The sequence below is a fragment of the Miscanthus floridulus genome, chromosome 17 (assembly GCF_019320115.1).
Source record: "Miscanthus floridulus cultivar M001 chromosome 17, ASM1932011v1, whole genome shotgun sequence".
NCBI lineage: Eukaryota > Viridiplantae > Streptophyta > Magnoliopsida > Poales > Poaceae > Miscanthus > Miscanthus floridulus.
The window spans coordinates 31,118,729-31,137,613 of NC_089596.1; the positions used below are offsets into that span (position 1 = coordinate 31,118,729).

General features: G+C 47.6%; 1 pseudogene; it reads right to left on the bottom strand.

The window, feature by feature from the left end:
- Positions 1-18,095, bottom strand: part of LOC136518399 (stem 28 kDa glycoprotein-like) — a 31,991-nt pseudogene extending 13,896 nt beyond the window's left edge.
- Between the last annotated feature and the right edge of the window lie 790 nt (positions 18,096-18,885).

The window sequence follows — 18,885 nt, forward strand, 5'->3', positions numbered from 1 at the left end:
CTCCAGGCGCACCAGCCATGGCGTCGCCGTGGGGACTGTCAGTTCGACATATTTCCCGCCCTAGGTTTGCACCCCATTGAATTCGCGTGAGCTTGTACGTCATTCCTGTGTGCTCGGTTTGACCCAGGGTGGTCTAGAACGTTGTACTGGCGTTCGCCGTGGCGCACGGCTCGCCGCCAGCCATGGCGGGCTCGCCACAGGCACAGTGCAAGCGACGAGAGGTATCCCATTCACTCCTCGCTGTCAGATCTTGGATAAACGGTCGAGATTAAAACGCACCGCTTTGGTGTGTAACCGATCCACCGCGGACCGTGGACTCAGTCCACAGCGCCGCGTCAGCGCGCGCCCACGCACACGTGGTGCGCCGCACCACTGACATGCTGACACGTGGCTGTCGAGTCAGCAACCACGCAGTCAACCCACGGTCCAGTTCAGTTCAAATGAATTATTTTTTAGTCCTATTTTTATTCATTTTAGACCATGTAGTTTTCCGTAATAATGCACGCCATCCATAAATCATTCAAATTTAGATTTTATTAGTTTAAATTCAAATTTGAGTTCAGTTTATTTACAAAAATGCCATTGAACCTTATTTTATGCATAACTTTTACGTTTTAAGTCCGATTTGAGTGATTCTTTCACTCACGTGTTCGTAGCCGTACGTAGAATAGATTTATAAGCTTTTCAATCTATGTTTCTACTGTTTGGTGTAGTATTTTAATAGAAGTCTATTTGTATGCATGTAATGATTGGATTGGATGCTTGATTGGTGAATTGAAACACGTTTAGAGGGTGAGCAGTTCGTGGTGACTGAGGATCAACAAGAAGATCAGCAGTACCCAGAAGAGAACTTTGAGGAAGGCAAGTATAGCAAAGGCCCCATGTACCTATGAACTTTACAATTCATATTCATGCATGTGTCTAATTTGAAATACCTTAAGGAGTTTACCAAGATTATTGCTTGTACCACATATCCTTGTTACCTAGGGTTTTGGTATGCATTTTGGATAGATGCTGCAGCGCTTAACATAAAATAATTGTTAAACATGACTAAAGGCATTATGCAATGTGATAAAATGGAGTTTTTTTAGCAATAATTAGGGGGCTAGAGTACGGGGTTGAGTACTGCCTCTCTATAAGGACTTAATTCTGAAGCGGCCACCTAGGAGGTTTCGTACAACTCCGAGTGTTATATGACTCTGACTTTAACCTATTAACTAGATTGTACTAGCTCGTCTGTAGCTTTCCGTAAGGGCAAGAGGGGGGCACTAGTTGGTATATTTCCTTCCCTGCTAGGGTGTGTGTACCGTGCCGCGACCATGTGTGTCACTCCTAGAGGAGGGCCACATACGGCTAGATGGCTGAAACCTTAGCAGCTACGACTTGTTAGTGCGACTAGCAAAGGGTTACGTAGTGAAACCCTGCCACACATCCTAGGTAGAGGTGTTGTGGGCTTTGCAAACCCTGGCATTGGGAATCATGGCTCGGTGGGTAAAGTTATACAATTTCTGCAGAAATATTTGACCTGTTATAACAGCCGTGCTCACAGATACGAGCGATCTGGATCCTTCATGATTAGTGGTTACTATGGATGGTTGAGAATTGATATAATCTTGATTATATATTAATATCACTTGGGATTTGGGGTTATTCACTAAAGTAGTGATTCAGGATGCTAAAACTTGAACAACTAAAATTGCGAACCGCAGTCAAACTGTGTCTAGCCTTTGAGCCTCATAGATCCCTTTGATATACTTGCTAAGCATGATGAGCTTACACTTACTTTACATTCATTGAAAATCCCGGATGGGTAACAGATAACATGTATGAGGAGTTTCCGGAGGATGTCCAGGACTATTAGGATGATATACAGATTGAGCTAGTTTTCCGCTTGTGTAATAATGTTGCCAATGAGCAAAACTATGTATTAACATTATGATGAGATATGCGATGTAATAAGTACTTTACTTTAATGTTATTATAATTTGTTGGTATATGTGTGTTTGGACATCTTGAATGTACATATATAAGTACTTGATTTTGCTATGTAAAATTGGGCGCGACAAATCATACAGCCATGCATCAGCAGTGGGTGACGGCTAATTAATATGTAAAATTTTGTAGCCCCGCATTATTGGTCGAGTGGGCCAATTAACCACTCGTCAGCTGAGCTAATGCAAATTATCAATGATCACATGGATTGCCGTCCAAATGTTCCAACACCACTTGTCCTTCCCTGCCTCAGACGTACTGTACAGTGGAGAAAGGAGAGACCTTGAATGTTTTTTGTTTATATAGTAGACTATATATATTTAGATCTTCAACTAGGTTTATTGTGAAAATATATTTCATAATTAATCTAATAATACTTATTACATATCATTAATGTTAATATATTTTTTATATATATTTGGGAGTTCTATTTCAGATGTCTGGATTTTCAATAACGATCTTAATTAAAAACAACATAATATAAATAAACAATTTGTCTATAGACCAAAAATAGCATTATCCTAAAACAACGACAAAATATAATCACGCTCCTGAAATATAGAAAAAAATGAAAAAATTAAGCATCGATACACCGGTTAGCTTTGGCCTTAATTCTGACGACTTCATTCAAGTTCCCGTGGATATGTGGATGCAAACTTCGCTGGGCCCTTGTTAGTTTCCAACTTTGGCACTATGTAAAAAGAAGATTTCTCATCACATCAAACTTGTGGTACATGCATGGAATACTAAAAGTAGACAAAATTAAAAATTAATTGTACAGTTTAGTTGTACTTTGCGAGACAAACATTTTAAGCTTAATTAGTCAACGGTTGAACAATTATTATTAAATACAAATAAAATGATATAGTAGGGAATCTAGCACTATGCAAACTTTGCATATCCAAATTCCGGCCAACTAAACGTGCCCTGGAGCGTACTCTTGTGTGCCAGCAATAGTACGTGTACACATACGTCATGACCAGGCAGCACGTACGTAGCGTGTTATAGTTTTACTAGCAAAATGCGCCTGTGCATCGCAACAGGAGGAAAAACTATAAAACGTTCGTAAAAAACGACATGAAAGATAAAAATTATTTACGGTTTACCCTTTGTATAAAATTTAAAAGGTATAATTTATTTTATGGTAACCATGACATCTATAATATAAGTTAATTATTACAATAATATATCAATATCCTATTAAGCATGTATCAAATTAAAATACAACCTTGATATATATTTTTCAATTGCAAATATCAAAAATATCTATACGTAAATATATCATGGCTTTACTTTTCATACCATACATATGTTGCTACTGTATAATACTAACTGTGGTATTCTCTTTACCTCAACATAAGCAAATACAGCGTGTCTATTGAAGGTATATCTCATTTCTGTTTCTATATTTATTGGCGGAAACGGGATCATGGTTGTGCCCTCTATTCTAATTCGACCTGTGCATATATGGTGGGTTGCTATATAACGAAAAGCCTCCATATTTTATATTATAGGTAGAGTATGTATTTTTTAGAAATGGAAAATATATTATAGGTAAAGAATGTATATAGATATATTTACATATTGTGGGGGTACGACCCCGAAAACCCACGGCAGATCACATGGGCTGCGCCCCCAGGGGCGGCCCAGCCCACAAGATGAAGCCTTGCGGGGTACGACTCTGCTCGGCGCCTTCCGCAAGACACCGAGAAGATATCCTGAAGATACTACGAGATCTGTTAGGATACGTATGATCCTATGATTCTTGTAATCTGTTATTACTTTCTGGTTATCTCTCAGATCTAACCGACTTGTAACCCTGTCCTGGACTATATAAGGCGTGCAGGGACATCCTCCAAACTCAAGCAATATCATACGATAGCCAATACAAACCAACAGACCATAGGAGTAGGGTATCACGACATACTGATGGCCGGAACCTGTCTAACTCGTGTGTCTCTGTTGCCTTCTTGTTCTTGATTACACGCCTCTCTGTCGATCAATCTACCTTCATGGGATACCTCTCGGAGGACTGCCGACGATATTATGTCGATAGTTGGTGCGCCAGGTAGGAGAGTGCGTGTCGTTTCTATATCGAACAAGATGGTACGTTCCGCAGGCTCTTCGTCCCTCCCGCAGCCCGACCAGGTCTTCACGGTCGAATCAATCTCGTGGATCATCAATGCTAACGGAGTCGGAGAGCTCATCGAGCCAGTGCAGATCGATTCTGCGCCGATCACCCAACACCTACGACTGTAGATCCAATCTCAGAACCTGCTCCGAGGTCGCCTTTATCGACAACTCGCCGCCCACTTCCTCGCTACCAGAGGAGACAGATCAACAACGACGATCTAATCGCATCCATCGATCAGGTTGGTCAGAAGCTCGCCGATTGCCTCTCCATCGCTGAATTGGCTCTAGACACTCTGGTTTAGCGCCGACCACCCTCCGATCCAGATCTGTCGGTGGCTGCTCAAAAAACTCCAGGGGTTGCAGCTATACCCTTTGGGCTCACCAACGTCGCCGCCGCCTACTAGGATGCCCTAAGGGGCAAGTTCGCCGACCAGGTTGGAGATGTCCAACCTCCCGCCGGCCCGATCACTGACTAGCCTCCGCCGATAGTCAACATGTTGCACATCGGTCGACGCCCTGGAGCATCCCTCTGAACCATCCTAGAAGAGAATCCGGACTTCGAGTCCTAGGGCTCTACGGAGACCGTCGCCGAAACCATCACCGAACTACTTCCTCTCCCTCCTCTCCGTGGTGGCACAATCTTCAACGTCAGCATCAATAGCCCCCTCAGAACGGCAAAACCAAGGAGGAACGCGCTGCTCACAAGAACTGAAACATCAACGGAGCACAGCGCTGAGAAACAAGGTCGCCCTTGAGATGGCCAAGCAGCAGCTTGACTCACAAGGAAGGCCATGCCAACTTCAATGCAACCTTGACGATGAGTTTGTTTGTGTTGACGGCCACGACCTCTATAAGACCCCAAGCGCCAACCTAGTCGTGGCCACCAATGAGCTCGCTCGGCTCCCACAGACACCGGAGGTTGCCAAGGTCGCCGCCATGCTCAAAGCGGCACAGTGCCAGGTCAATGAGATTCGCCAAGATTAGAGACCTTCATACTCCACAAGTTCGATTCGCCGATCAGCCATGCCAAGATCCGATCACCACCCAAGTTGCTTCACCGACTAGCACCGCAACGATAGGCAACCCCTCCAGGGTGGAGCTAGGGGCAACCGCATTGAACATCACCGCCAGCACGACCAGGAGGTCGACCAGGACATTCGAGTGCACCTCAACAATCTCTGAGATGCGCGACGACGTATTGACGAACACTGCTTCGGTCGCCATGAAGAAGAAGTATGCCGCCGGCAGGAGTATGAGCAAGAGTACGGTAACCTAGACTTAGCTCTCGAGCCACTCAACGTCGCAATGCTGTAGATGACGGCGCCGACAACCCCAAAGGGCCGCCAGCATTCATGATGGCACTCTGAACACTCCAGTGGCCCCGTGGTTTCAAAATCACTAGGGTTGAGCCCTACGAGGGAAGGATGAACCCAATACAGTGTCTACAGGCTTATGCCACTGCTGTCTGTGCCGTTGGAGGAGACACCGGTGTCATTGTGAACTATCTTCCCATCATGCTAACGCCAACCGCCATGAACTAGTTCACAAGCCTCGCCCTAGATTCCATCAGATCCTAGGAAGAGCTAAAGAAGGTCTTCAACGACAACTACATGGCTCTATGCACTCGGCCGAGCACCCAGCATGATCTCAACCACATCTACCAGAAGTCGTCCAAGCTCCTCCGTAGCTACATCAGACGCTTTTCTAAGATGAGGAATTCTATTCCCAACATCACAAAAGCTAAGGTCATCACCGCCTTCATCCGAGGACTCTATCATCGCGAGCTTTGCTCCAAGTTCAACCGCGAGCCGCCCACAAGGATTGGCGAGATGATCACGACCGCCAACCAGTACGTTGACGCCAAGGAAGCCGAGGTGCGCTTCAATGAGGATGCAGGCACTCATCACCCAACTCACCGCAGTGACGACCGCCCCAACGATCGATGCCACAACGACCACCGCTATGACGACCGCAGTTACCATCGGGACAGTGGCCGTGATCGGCGAGAAGGATCCAAGTCTAGTCAAAATTGCCGTCGCCGACTAGACCACATCTTCGCCGCCGTTAATGAACCTCGTGCTAAGCACAACTACGACAAGTAGTACAAGAAGATCCTCGATGGCCCATATCCTCTCCACAAGAACACCAAGCATAAGATGAAGGACTGCCTCGGCTTGGCTAAGGAGTTCTAGGACAAAAAGCCAGACAACGACACTAACAACAGAGCCGAAGGCCGCTGACCACCTGGGGCAATAACAATGACTTCCAAGATCATGACAACATGGTCGCCACCATCTTCAGGGGCCTCGCTTCCACCGAGAGCAGAAGAGAACGGAAGCTCGCCGCCCGATGGGTGCTCGCCGTCACTACGGAAGATGCTGCCGCCAACCCAGCTATTGCCCTTGGTCCACGGTCCCCATCACCTTTAGCAGGGCCGACCAGTGGGCAGACATCCCCTACATAGGGCGTTTCCCCCTCATCCTCGATGCAACCATCTAGAAAGTGCTTTTTAGAAAAGTGCTCGTCGACGGTGGGATCGCTCTGAACTTCCTCTTCGTCGAAGCCCTAAAGGAGTTAGGCCTCGGGATAATAGATCTCACACCCTTAGACTCCTCCTTCTAGGGTGTGGTACCTAGCAGGGCATCCAAACCGCTTGGAGAGATCACACTACCAGTACAGTTCGGCACGACAAGCAACTACCGCATCAAGCACATCAACTTCTATGTCGCCGACTTCAACACCGCCTAGCACGCCATACTTGGTCAGCTAGCTCTAGCCAAGTTCATGGCTATACCACACTATGCTTATCTAGTGCTGAAGATGCCTTCGCCTGCAGGAGTCCTGGCCCTACAAGATAGAGAGTCTCGCCCTCGCCGAAGCCACCGACCTCTCCATCCAAATGGCTAGTGTGGTCACCGACGCCAAGACGTTGCCCACCGATGACTTAGAGATCCCGTTGCTGGAGCCTCCTTGCGCCTCTGCCAAGTCTAAGGAAACTAAGGAAGTTGGCCTCGGCCTCGATGACCCCTCCAAGACTATGAAGATTGGGGCTCACCTCGACCCCAAATAAGAAAGCACGCTTGTCTCCTTCCTAGGTGCCAACGCTGATGTGTTTGCTTGGAAACCTATAGACATGCCAGGGTACCATAGGAGAAGATCAAGCACTCCTTGAATGTCTCGCCGACTGCCAAACCGATCAAGCAGAAATTCTATCGATTCGCACTAGACAAGAAGGAGGCTATTTGGGTAGAAATAAAATGGCTCCTAGCTACCAGATTCATAAAAGAAGTGTATCATCCTGAGTGGTTAGCAAACCCTATTCTCATTCAAAAAAAGAATAAAGAATGGATAATGTGTGTCGATTACACTGGTCTTAACAAACACTGCCCTAAAGACCCCTTTAGTCTGCCTTGGATAGATGAGGTTGTAGACTCCACCACCGGTTGTGAACTACTCTCCTTCCTCGACTGTTACTTCGGCTATCACCAGATCTCCCTCAAGGAAGAAGACCAGATCAAGACCTCATTCATCATGTCCTTCGGTGCGTACTGCTACACCACCATGTCCTTCGGACTCAAGAATGTCGGGGTGACCTACCAAAGGGACATCCAGATGTGCCTCGATCAACAGATCAGTCGCAACATCGAAGCTTATATCAATGATGTGGTTGTCAAGTCCAAGACCATTGATAATCTCATCGCCGACCTCGAAGAAACGTTCACCAACCTGAAAAGGTACCGATGGATGCTGAACCCTTCAAAGTGCATCTTTGGAGTTCCATCCGGTATACTCCTAGGCTACATCGTTAGCGCACGTGGCATCAAACCCGACCCCAACAAGATCTCTACCATCACCAACATGAAATAGCCTACAGGTGTCATGGATATACACAAGCTTACAGGCTACATGGCTGCTTTAAGCCGCTTCATATCGCGCCTCGATGAAAAGGGACTACTGTTCTTCAAACTCCTCAAGGCCTCTAAGCACTTTTCCTGGTCAGAGGAGGTAGACATAGCTTTCACGCAGCTCAAGTTGTTCCAAACAAAGCCTCCGATCATGATGGCGTGACGGCTAGATGAAACTCTCCTGATCTACATCGTCGCCACTTCTCGCGTCGTTAGCACAGCTATCGTCGTCGAACACGAGGAGGCCGGGCACGCCTATAAGGTGCAATGTCCGGTATACTTCATCAGCGTGGTCCTTAATGAGCCCAAGACTCGGTATCCTTAGGTCCAAAAGCTGCTATACACAATTCTGATTACGTCGTGCAAGCTCCGCCACTCCTTCAAGTATTACAAGATCGCCGTGGTCACCGAGTTCCCTCTAGAGGACATTCTCTGCAATAAGGAGGCCAACGGATGCATCATCAAGTGGGCTATCGAGCTCGGCACTTGCTCCATCGAATTCAAAAGCAGGCCTACCATCAAGTCTTAGGCGCTTGATGATTTTGTCGCTGAGTGGACCAAGATTCAAGAGCCCATCACCGCTACTTACCTCGAGCACTAGGTGATGTACTTCGACGGCGCTCTCAACATCAATGGTGCTAGTACGGGCATTCTGTTCATCATGCTGACCAAGGATAAACTTCGATATGTTCTCCGAATATATTTTCTAGCCTCCAACAATGCCACCGAATATGAGGCGTGCCTCCACGGACTTTGTATAGCCATTGAGCTCGGCGTTAAGCGCCTCATGGTAAACGGGGACTCTGCGCTGGTCATCAACTAGCTCAACAAAGACTGATCCTGCTCCAGTGAAAAGATGGATGCATATTGCGCCGAAATCAGGAAGCTTGAAGGGAAATTCTATGGTATTGAGTACCACCACGTGGTACGAGATCAAAATTAGCTTGCTAACCACCTATCCAAGTTAGGCTCCTCTCGCGCCATGATCCCGCCGGGATCTTTGTTCAAGATCTTTTGGCTCCATCCATTAAGGAAGATAAGGAAGTTCAAGAAGTTCCCCCTGCCGAGTAGCTGGTACTTACAGTACCTTCGCCGACCACCGATTGGAGGGAACAGTTCATCAAGTACCTCACTAGCGCTGAAGTACCCGCCGACAAGACTGAAGCCAAACACCTAATTCATCGAAGCAAGCATTACGTGCTGGTGGATGGCAACTTGATGAATAAAAGTGCCAAGGAAGGGATACTACAGAAATGCATCACCCAAGAAAAGGGAGTGAAGCTACTTCTCGAAATTTACTCTGGTTCCTGCAACAACCACGTGGCCTCGAGAAACCTGGTCGGCAAAGCTTTCTGAGCTAGTTTTTACTGACCCATGGCCATCTCCGATGTAGAAGACCTCGTCCAACGTTGTGAAGGATGCCAATTTTTCGCCAAGCAAATACATGTGTCGGCATAAGAACTGCAGACCATCCCAGCTTCCTGGCCTTACGCATGCTGGGGATTAGATATGATTGGGCCTTTCAAGCTAGCGCCAGGTGGTTTTTGGTACGTATATATCACCATCGACAAGTTCTCCAAGTGGATCGAGTATAAACCACTTGTCTTGGCTACTACAAACAAAGAAGTCGAGCTCTTCGAAGATATCATCTGCAGATTCGGTCTTCCGAATAGCATTATCACCGACCTTGAAACTACATTTACTGGCCATCATTTTTGGGACTTCTATGAAGATCGATGCATCTCCGTCAAATACGTCTCCGTTACCCATCCTAGAGCCAACGGCCAGGTCAAACGGACGAATGGCATGATCCTTGATGCCCTCAAAAAGAGGTTGTATCAGAAAGAAGAAAAGCATCCAGGCAGATGGCTCAAAGAGTTACCAGTTGTGGTCTGGGGACGATGCACTCAAGCTAGTCACAGCTCCGGTGTGTCTCCATATTTCTTGGTCTACGGCTCAGAAGCTGTACTCCCAGAGGATGTTGCCTTTCGAGAACCTAGGGTGGAAAATTATGATGAAGAGCAAGCCGCAGCTATTTGAATAGAAGACGTCGACAGGGCCAAGGAGGAATGCCTGATCACCTATGTCCGCACAGCCAAATATCTAGAAGGCTTATGGAGATACTACAACCGTAACATCAAAGGTCATTCATTTGCTATTGGCGACCTCGTTCTCCACGGAAAACAAAAAACTGAAGGGATGCACGAGCTCTCCTCCCCCTAGGAAAGGCCTTACGTCGTTAAAGAAGTTACCTGACTAGGGTCTTATCGCCTACATGACTTGGACAGAATCGATATCCCCAATTCATGGCACATCAAGCTCCTTATACGTTTCTATCCTTGAAATACTCTAGATATGTATTCTCCACTCCATGATGAATAAAGTTTTGGTCGCCATAATTTGTCTCCATTATTTCTCCATTATGATTTAATCTCCACTTACGGTCGCCGAGCTCTAAGCTACTCCTTAACGAACTCCAATACGAGATCGCCGTAACTGCTCCGCCATGATTCTCCATATCTCCAACATGTGATTGCCATAAACACTCCACCACGATTCTCCATATCTCCAACATGTGCTCACCGTAAACACTCCGCCACGATTCTCCATATCTCCAACATGTGCTCGCCGTAAACACTCCGCCGCATTTCTTCATATCTCCGAAATGTTTCGCCGACCACCGAGCAGCATATGTTCTGTTTTGTCCTCTATGGAGAAGACCCAGTCTCCAATCTCTCCCTACACATGCTACGAGCTCCACGCTCTGTGTTATGGGTGGTCAGCTGTGGTTCCTTGGTCACGCCTGTTCCTCCTATATGTGCACGGGCTCCATGCTGGATGTTATGGACTATGGGCTAGCAAAGGCTGAGAGCTTAGTGAAGAACCAACTGCTCGGACGCCACTTATACTAGGTTTATCTCCAAGTTATTTTGCCAACCGCCGAGCAGCACATGTTCCACTCTGTTCTCTATGGAGAAGACCCAGTCTCTGATCTCTCCCTACACGTGCTACGGGCTCCGCGCTCTGCGTTATGGGTGGTCGGCTGTGGTTCCTTGGTCACGCCTGTTCCTTCTACACCTGCGCAGGCTCCGTGCTCGACGTTATGGACTATGGGCTAGCTAAGGCCAAAGATTTCAGTAACAAACTAACTGCTCGAACGCTACTTATACTACGTATAATTGCGTTAGGGTTAATACTACAACAATTTTTTCACCGCACTACCAGCAAACTGCATAAACATGCACATATCAACATTTATACATATACATAAATATTTGTTTGTGCCCTTGCGCATTCTAACTACTCTCTCCAGTCAATACAACATAATTCTCTAAGCAGATCACCGAGCTTCGCCATTGCCGTCCGTCTCGTCGAACAGGTCGATGTCGCTGGTCAGCTTCTTCGCTGCTTCCTCCACCTCATCCTCTAGCTGCTGGTGCTCTGCCTCGCCCATCCCTTCGGTAAATTCGGCCCCTATCGTCTGAAGGTCAATGGTTGGGTAGTTGGATCGGACCACCGCAAGGGCATGAGTAATGGTGGTAACAATGGCGTCGTAGTTGAAGCTCTTGAAGTTCTCCCACGCTGCCTTGCACCTCTTGATGATGGTGTCCAAATGTGGCGTCCTATTGTCGGGCTGAGGAGCTGCCTCTAGGTCGACGCAGTTGAGCACCGGTTTGACTCCGATGACTATGGCCTCAAACTTGTCCCTTTGGGTCCTAGCCTCCTGCACCAGCACATCAAACTGTGCCTTGACACTCTGACGGTAGTCTACAAGTGTTATAAGGTTCCATCAAGCAAGGAAACTACTTCAACAGTAACTCCGACTAGGAAGTACTCACCTTTTAGCTCTTCGGCCAGTTTGTCTGCTCGCCCTAACTCCTTTGTTTTCTCCTCTCAAAGTTGCTCGATGGTTTGGCGCAGCTGGACGAGCTCTGCATCTTGCTCTACAAGCACAACAGTCGTTAGCAAAAATATGGGTGTTCAACAATACAAAGCACATTCACCGATACGCCATACCTACTTTCTACTCAGATACGTTCCTGAGCTGCTTGGACTTCTGCTCTAGTTGCTCGAAAGCACTCGACAACTGCTCAGAGATAGTGGTCAGCTGCTCAGACTTGCCACGCAGCTGCTCAGACATGGTTGCCAGCTGCTTGGATAGGACGCCCTTCTGGTACTCCAGGTCCTGCGCATTGGACTCATCAAGGTCTCGCTCACGCTGGGCCCTCTGGATGTTCTTCTCCATAAGTTTCATCACCTCTTTGAGTTTTTCATTCTCCTTGGTGAGGGGCTCCATCCTCTTTATCAGCTAGCGTCGTTGCTCGGTGGTCCGAGTTATCCCCTGCAAAAATGCTGAGATTATGAAGAAGAACAATCTCCAACGTTAAAGATGAACATTACAGATGCAATACTGACCTTGATCTGCTTCATCACTTTAGCAAGGGTAGACTCTAGTCTCCTCAGCTCCCTAGTGGTGTCCTCCTCCTCAACAACCACCACCTCATCACCACGTCTGCGGAGGATTCAGATAGCTTGGGGCCGAGATTCCTCAAATTCGATCTCTTCCACCTCATCCTCCGCCATGGCTAGAGGCACCACTGGGGGGCTCCATGGCTGGACAGCAGGTCCGACCACACCCTGTGATGCCTCGGGGGGCACTGTTTGCTCCTCGGGCGCCACTGGCTCTGCCGCCCTAGACTCAGGTGTGGCACCAGCATCTCCTGCATTCGCCGCTGAAGACCCGACAGTTTCCACCGTTGCCCCGGGCATCGTCACTGACTCGTCCACCGTCGACGCCCACTGTATGCCGCTGCCAAGTCCACTAGCAGTGGTGGTTGACTCCTCCGTAGGCCGCCGAGCATCCAGAAACTCTAGGATGGGGTCCACCATCATCTCCTCTGCCTAGGGACTAGCCTTCGGTTGCTCATCAGTCTGGACGGGCGGGGTTAGATCCTCCATATGCCTAGCTCTACATCAGATCAGCTCATCAATCACCAAAAAAGGATAAGGATATGACAACCAAATAACTCTAAGATAAGGGTACTTACGTAGCGGCTTTCTGGTAGATTTTTCTGAACCGGCGCTGCCTACCCGAGCCCCTAGCCGTGGCCTTAGGGTCAATGCCTATGTCTTGGGGTGGAGGTCCCACGGTCTCCACCATCGGCCTCTCCTCCGCCCGCTGCTCTAGGACTCCCCTCGCCTACTGCTCGTGGACTCCCTCTGCCCGCCGCTCTAGAACTCCCCTTGCCGGCTGCTTGAGGACTCCCTTCGCTTGCTGCTCGAGAACTCTCGTCGGCTGCTGTTGGGGGATTTCCTCCCCTCCCTTCGATTGCTCCTCCCCGCGTGTGCTGCGTGGAGGCACCTTCGTGCTTGGTGGAGAAGCCACTGGAACTTTGTCGTCATCCGACCACTCGGACATCATGGTACTCCATGTCTGAGTGGTCTGGTCACCACCAAGCGAGATACCGCTCGGCTTGAGGGGAGCGGCACCAGCCATCTTTCTCTTCTTTTGGGCCGGCTCGTCTGCCGCTGCCCTCTTCCCCCAGACTTTCTTCGAGACTGGGGATGGACTCTCTGACGAGATGCTAACGGCTCCCTCCTCAGGCTACATCGGTGGCTAGGCATCTACTACATGTGGCCAATCGCCCCTCGGCACGCCCGAGAAGTACACCGCTCTTTCCTGCAAATGGATCTTCGCATAAGTGAATCAGTCCACTGCTCGGCAACGACAAAAGATAAAAAGCATCAGGAACACACAATTGAGATATTTACCTGTGGAGGCAGATTCTGGCAGTGAAAGGGTCTCATCTGCCCTGGCAAGTTGAATGAGGCAAGTGGAGCGAATAGCTCTGTGGCCCGCTCCTGCACAACGTCCCTCGACAGCATCTCCATCCTCTCCCGAGTACCATCAGTCTCCCCCTTGAAATCAAAGGTTGTGTGAGCCCTCTCCTTGCAGGGCTGGACGTGGCGCACTATAAAGCTCACCGCCACCAATCCACCGTTGGTCCTCACGCCCTTTATTAAGCCAAGGAACTCCCTCACTTGCTCCATATCAGCGCTACTTGGCATCTTCGACCAGCTCTTCTGTCTCTCCGGGATGTGGTCGGCGCTGGCTCTGCTTCATGTAGAACCACCTGGCGTTCCACCCCTTCAGCGACGTGTTCAACAACACAGTAAGGTACTCGCCAGCCATTCTATTGTGCAGCTGAAGATACACTCCACCGACCACCTTGGAACCTCCGTCGCCTTTCTTCTTCAGCCAGAACAGGTGACGGAAGAGGTTAAAGTGGGGAAGGATTCCAAGATACGCCTCATAGAAATGGATGAAGATAGATATGTGCAATATGGTGTTTGGGTGGAGGTTGCACAGACTGACTCTCCAGAACTCCAACAAATCCCTCAAGAATAGATGAATAGGAAAACCTAATCCACGCCAAAAGTAGTCCTCAAATACCACAGCTTTGTCGATATGAGGCATGGGGAAGGGCTCACCGAGGGCCGGCCACCATCCGGCGGTGATGTAGTTAGGAAGAACGCCCGCCTCCACCAATCTGTTGAGCTCTGCCTCCCCCATGCGCGACAGCAGCCACTATTTGTCACGATTGGCTCTGGCGCTCGCCTTCTTTGGGCTCGCCTTCTTTGAGTTCACAGCTCCCCTCTTCGGCGCCATCTCTCAGATCCAGATGGGGAGAGGGGGTAGAATCGCGCATGGATGTGAATCTGGAAATGCGAGGGCTAAGGAAGAAGATGAAATGACAAAGTGTCAAAGGTAGGAGTGCGGGGTGCGGCGGCACTGTTATAAAGCACTCACCCCACCTTTTCGCATTTGAGGGTTTTTGGGAAACCGCTTCCACGATTGGCGCCTCTTCCAATTCTCCGCAACAGCAAGGTGGGACATTACCTGGGCTTTCATGCAACCGCGGCTCGTATCGCCCATTTATCTTCGCAATTTGTTATGGCTCGCTGAATATTCGCCGACTTCTCTGCCAACCGTTACGGCTCAGTAATTACTACTATATAGCCATTACTCCGATATTTTCTCTGCGATTTAATTTCTCCAAGATTTCCTCTTGTGGCTCGGGGACTGCGTCTGCACTACGTCTCGGTTCCTCATCGCACTGGGGACTTTCTCCTGTTGACCGTTGTTTCTGACCCTGACACCACGTGACCACATCACCTACTGTCAGGCTCGGGTACTAAGTGGGCACACTTCACCTTACGGTGAATGTGCTTTTTCTCATTTCGAGGCTACGCTCAGGGACTGACTGTCTGCTCGGCTGGTCTTCTACTATTTTTCTACTTTAGACCCTGGCACCACATGACTATGTCATCTACTGTCAGGCTCAGGGACTAAGTGGGCACACTTCACCTTGCGGTGAATGTGTTTGCTTTATTCTGGAAGATTCTGCGCCTCTTAAAGCTGAAGAAGACTATCTCCCTTTCTCGTGGTCGGACTCTAAGTGGGCACACTGGGTCCACCGTGAGAAAATTTTCGATTCTGCACTTGAGCTCCTTACACCCTTATGGCAAGCCGTACTTGGGTTACACTGCTCGGCGACGGCGCACGCTGCTCGGCGATGGTTCACGCTGCGCGGCGATGGCTTGCGCTGCTCGGCGACGGTTCATGCTGCTCGGCAACTGCTCACAACAGCTCGACAACTCATCACAGTGGTCGGACCATGAGTTTGATTGCTCCGCTTTGTTCGCACCTGCTCGGACATGCTCAAGACAGCGTTGCACAATGGGTACAAGACGCTTAAGGACTAGCTGTGGGGGCTACGATCCCGGATACCCACGGCAGATCACATGGGCTGCGCCTCCAGGGGTGGCCCAGCCCACAAGATGAAGCCTTGCGGGGCACGACTCTGCTCGGCACCTTCCGCAAGACACCGGGAAGATATCCTGAAGATAATACGAGATCTGTTAGGATACGTATGATCCCATGATTTCTGTAATCTGTTATTACTTTCCGGTTATCTCTCATATCTAACCAACTTGTAATCCTACCCCTCAGACTATATAAGGCGGGCAGGGACCCCCTCCAAACTCACGTAATATCATACGATAGCCAATATAAACCAACAGACCATAGGAGTAGGGTATTACGTTATACTGACGGCCTGAACCTGTCTAACTCGTGTGTCTCTGTTGCCTTCTTATTCTTAATTACACACCTTTCTGCCGATCAATCTACCTTCATAGCATACTCTTCGAAGGACTGCCAACGATATTCTATCGACATATATATATATATATAAAGATTGTTATCTCTGTGCATATGTAGTCTGCATAAACGGACCTCGTACTCTAAAAGCGTTCTCCCTCCAACATTGAATGTGCCTTATCCTGATTTTGGCAAGATTATTATTCTCCACAATATGCAACCATATTTTCATATATTGATTGGTTTTTTTATTTCTACTATTGATTACTTAATTTAATGAGCTTTAGGGTCTGTTTGGATCTCTTTCTCTAAACTTAAGAGCTCTAAAAACTTTCGAGCATTTTAGTTCACTTTTGTGGTCTAAAGCTCTAATGTTAGGTAGACTAAAGTTTAGAGCTAACTTTAGACTATCTGTTTGGAGACTTTAGTTCTAAAGTTTAGAACTTTAAAGTTTAGAGTAGGAGATCCACACAGGCCTTTAATCTACTAATACCATGGTGGTATATATGTAAACCATCCTGTCGTTTGCGTACGTTCTGGTTCGAACTCTACATATATTGCTAGTGTTTTTCTCTTTTTTCCCGTGATGCGATGGTCACCGGGGTAGAAAATTTTTCTCCGGTGCGAAGTGAAACTGCGGGGACTACTGAATGGGACTTTCTCTGTACGGAAAAGCAGGTGAGCCGTATCTAGTTAATTGATGGACTCTCTTTTAAATCCAACATGGACACGGAAAAATAATAGATAGATAGAAAAAAACACGGGAAGGAGAGAGAGAAAAAAAGTACGGTAGAAATTTTGTCTCTTTATTATTAGATATAGATATAAATTAATATTATTAGATATAGATTAACTCACGTTTGAGATCTAAAGCTCTAATGTGTGATGAACTAAAGTTTAGAGCTAACTTTAGATTATCTGTTTGAAGACCTAAGCTCTAAAACTTAGAGCAGGAATTCAAACAGGCCCTTATTCTAGTAATACCATAGTGGTATCTAAACCATCCGGTCGTTTACATATGCTCTAGTTCAAACTCTACAGTGCTAGTAGTTTTCTCTTTTTTTCCTGTGATGTGATTGCCACCGGGGCAGGAAAATTTTGTCGGATGTATTTTTTCTATTTTTCCTTGTGATGTGATGGCCACCGGGGTAGAGAAATTTCTCCGGTGCGATACTGCGGGGGCAACCGAATAGAACGGAATACATTTATCTGCTGCGGACTTTCCCTGAACGGAAAGCAAAGCAGGTGAGCCGTATCCGGTTAATTTATGAACTCTTTCTTAAATCCAACATGGAGCAGAAAAAAAAGTAAATAATTTTTTTTCTTTTTATTAGTAGGTATAGATGTAGATATAGATATAAATTTAGATATATATATATAAATATAGATATAGATATTGATTACGTCCGTTGGTTGAATCGTGTCGTGTGTGTACGTACCCGAAGCCCTCTTTGGCGTAGTAGGGGAGAGCGTGGAGATCGAGGTCTCGTCGACATCGAACACCCACACCTCCTTGCCATTGCCAGCGAGCTTGAGCCCCTCGGCGTACGCGATGGCCTTGTCGACGAGACGCGGGAGTCTCGGCGGTATTGCTGGCCGAGCATGTACTGGCCGACGTAGTCCCCGCAGTTGGCGGGCACCGTCTTCCAGTCGCGCTTGTTGTAGGCCTCCACGGCCAGCCGCCAGTTGTCGCACGGCACGCCGGCGAGCCGTCCCAGGTCTCCGCCGGAGCCTAGCAGCGTGTGGATTAGCGGCGTGGCCACGCCTTCCTGGAGACGGGCCGCGGCATCATCTATCGCTCGCACTGTGGGCATCCGGATAACGTTCAGATCCCATGCGGCGCAGGAGCAGCTGCCGGTGGCCACGTACGAGAGCAGGACGAGCTTGGCCGCCGCCACCATTGGTAGATGACGCTACCTGGCTTGGTCTTGGATGAAGTGTTATTGCTTGTTGCGATGGCCAACTGGCCGTGGAGGTACATAAATAGAGGGTGGTTTGCATGGTGATGGCGGGATATTCAGATGGGAGCTGGTGGAGTCTGATCCGCATGTCAGACATGGGCAACAAGTTCGTTAGGTTACTACTAAAGTAAGCATTTGTAGGAACAATGGTTTATAGAGACGGTTTTGTCAGCCGCTCCTATCACACTGTCTTTACAAATCAAGGGTTTGTAGGAGTGGTTCGCAAGTCGCCCCTACAAATCGATTAGTAGATACGGCTTTTGTCACTAGGCGCTCCTACAACTGTATTTGTAGGGGCGGTTGGTAACACCAGCCGCCTCTACAAAAATAATTTATAGAGGCGGTTGTAATACCAGCCGCCCCTTTAATTCCTATTTGTAGGGACGATTCAATATAAAACCATTCCTACAGTACATTTTCACATAAAAAATTTGAAATTTGAAAATTTAAATGTGAACAGAACATATATACATATATATATATAATATAATATAATTCATAAGGACATTATATCAACAACTAATTGACAAAAAGATATATGCATTACAAACTCATAATAATTTAAATTACTTCATTGCAAACCCATTCATTACAAACACATAATAATTTAAATTTATTTATTACAAAACATAATAATTTAGATCAGTTCATTATTACAACTAACAGTAATTTAACTTCCTAGAATTTTCTAACGTCCTACTGCGTACACGGAGAAGTACAGATCATTCAT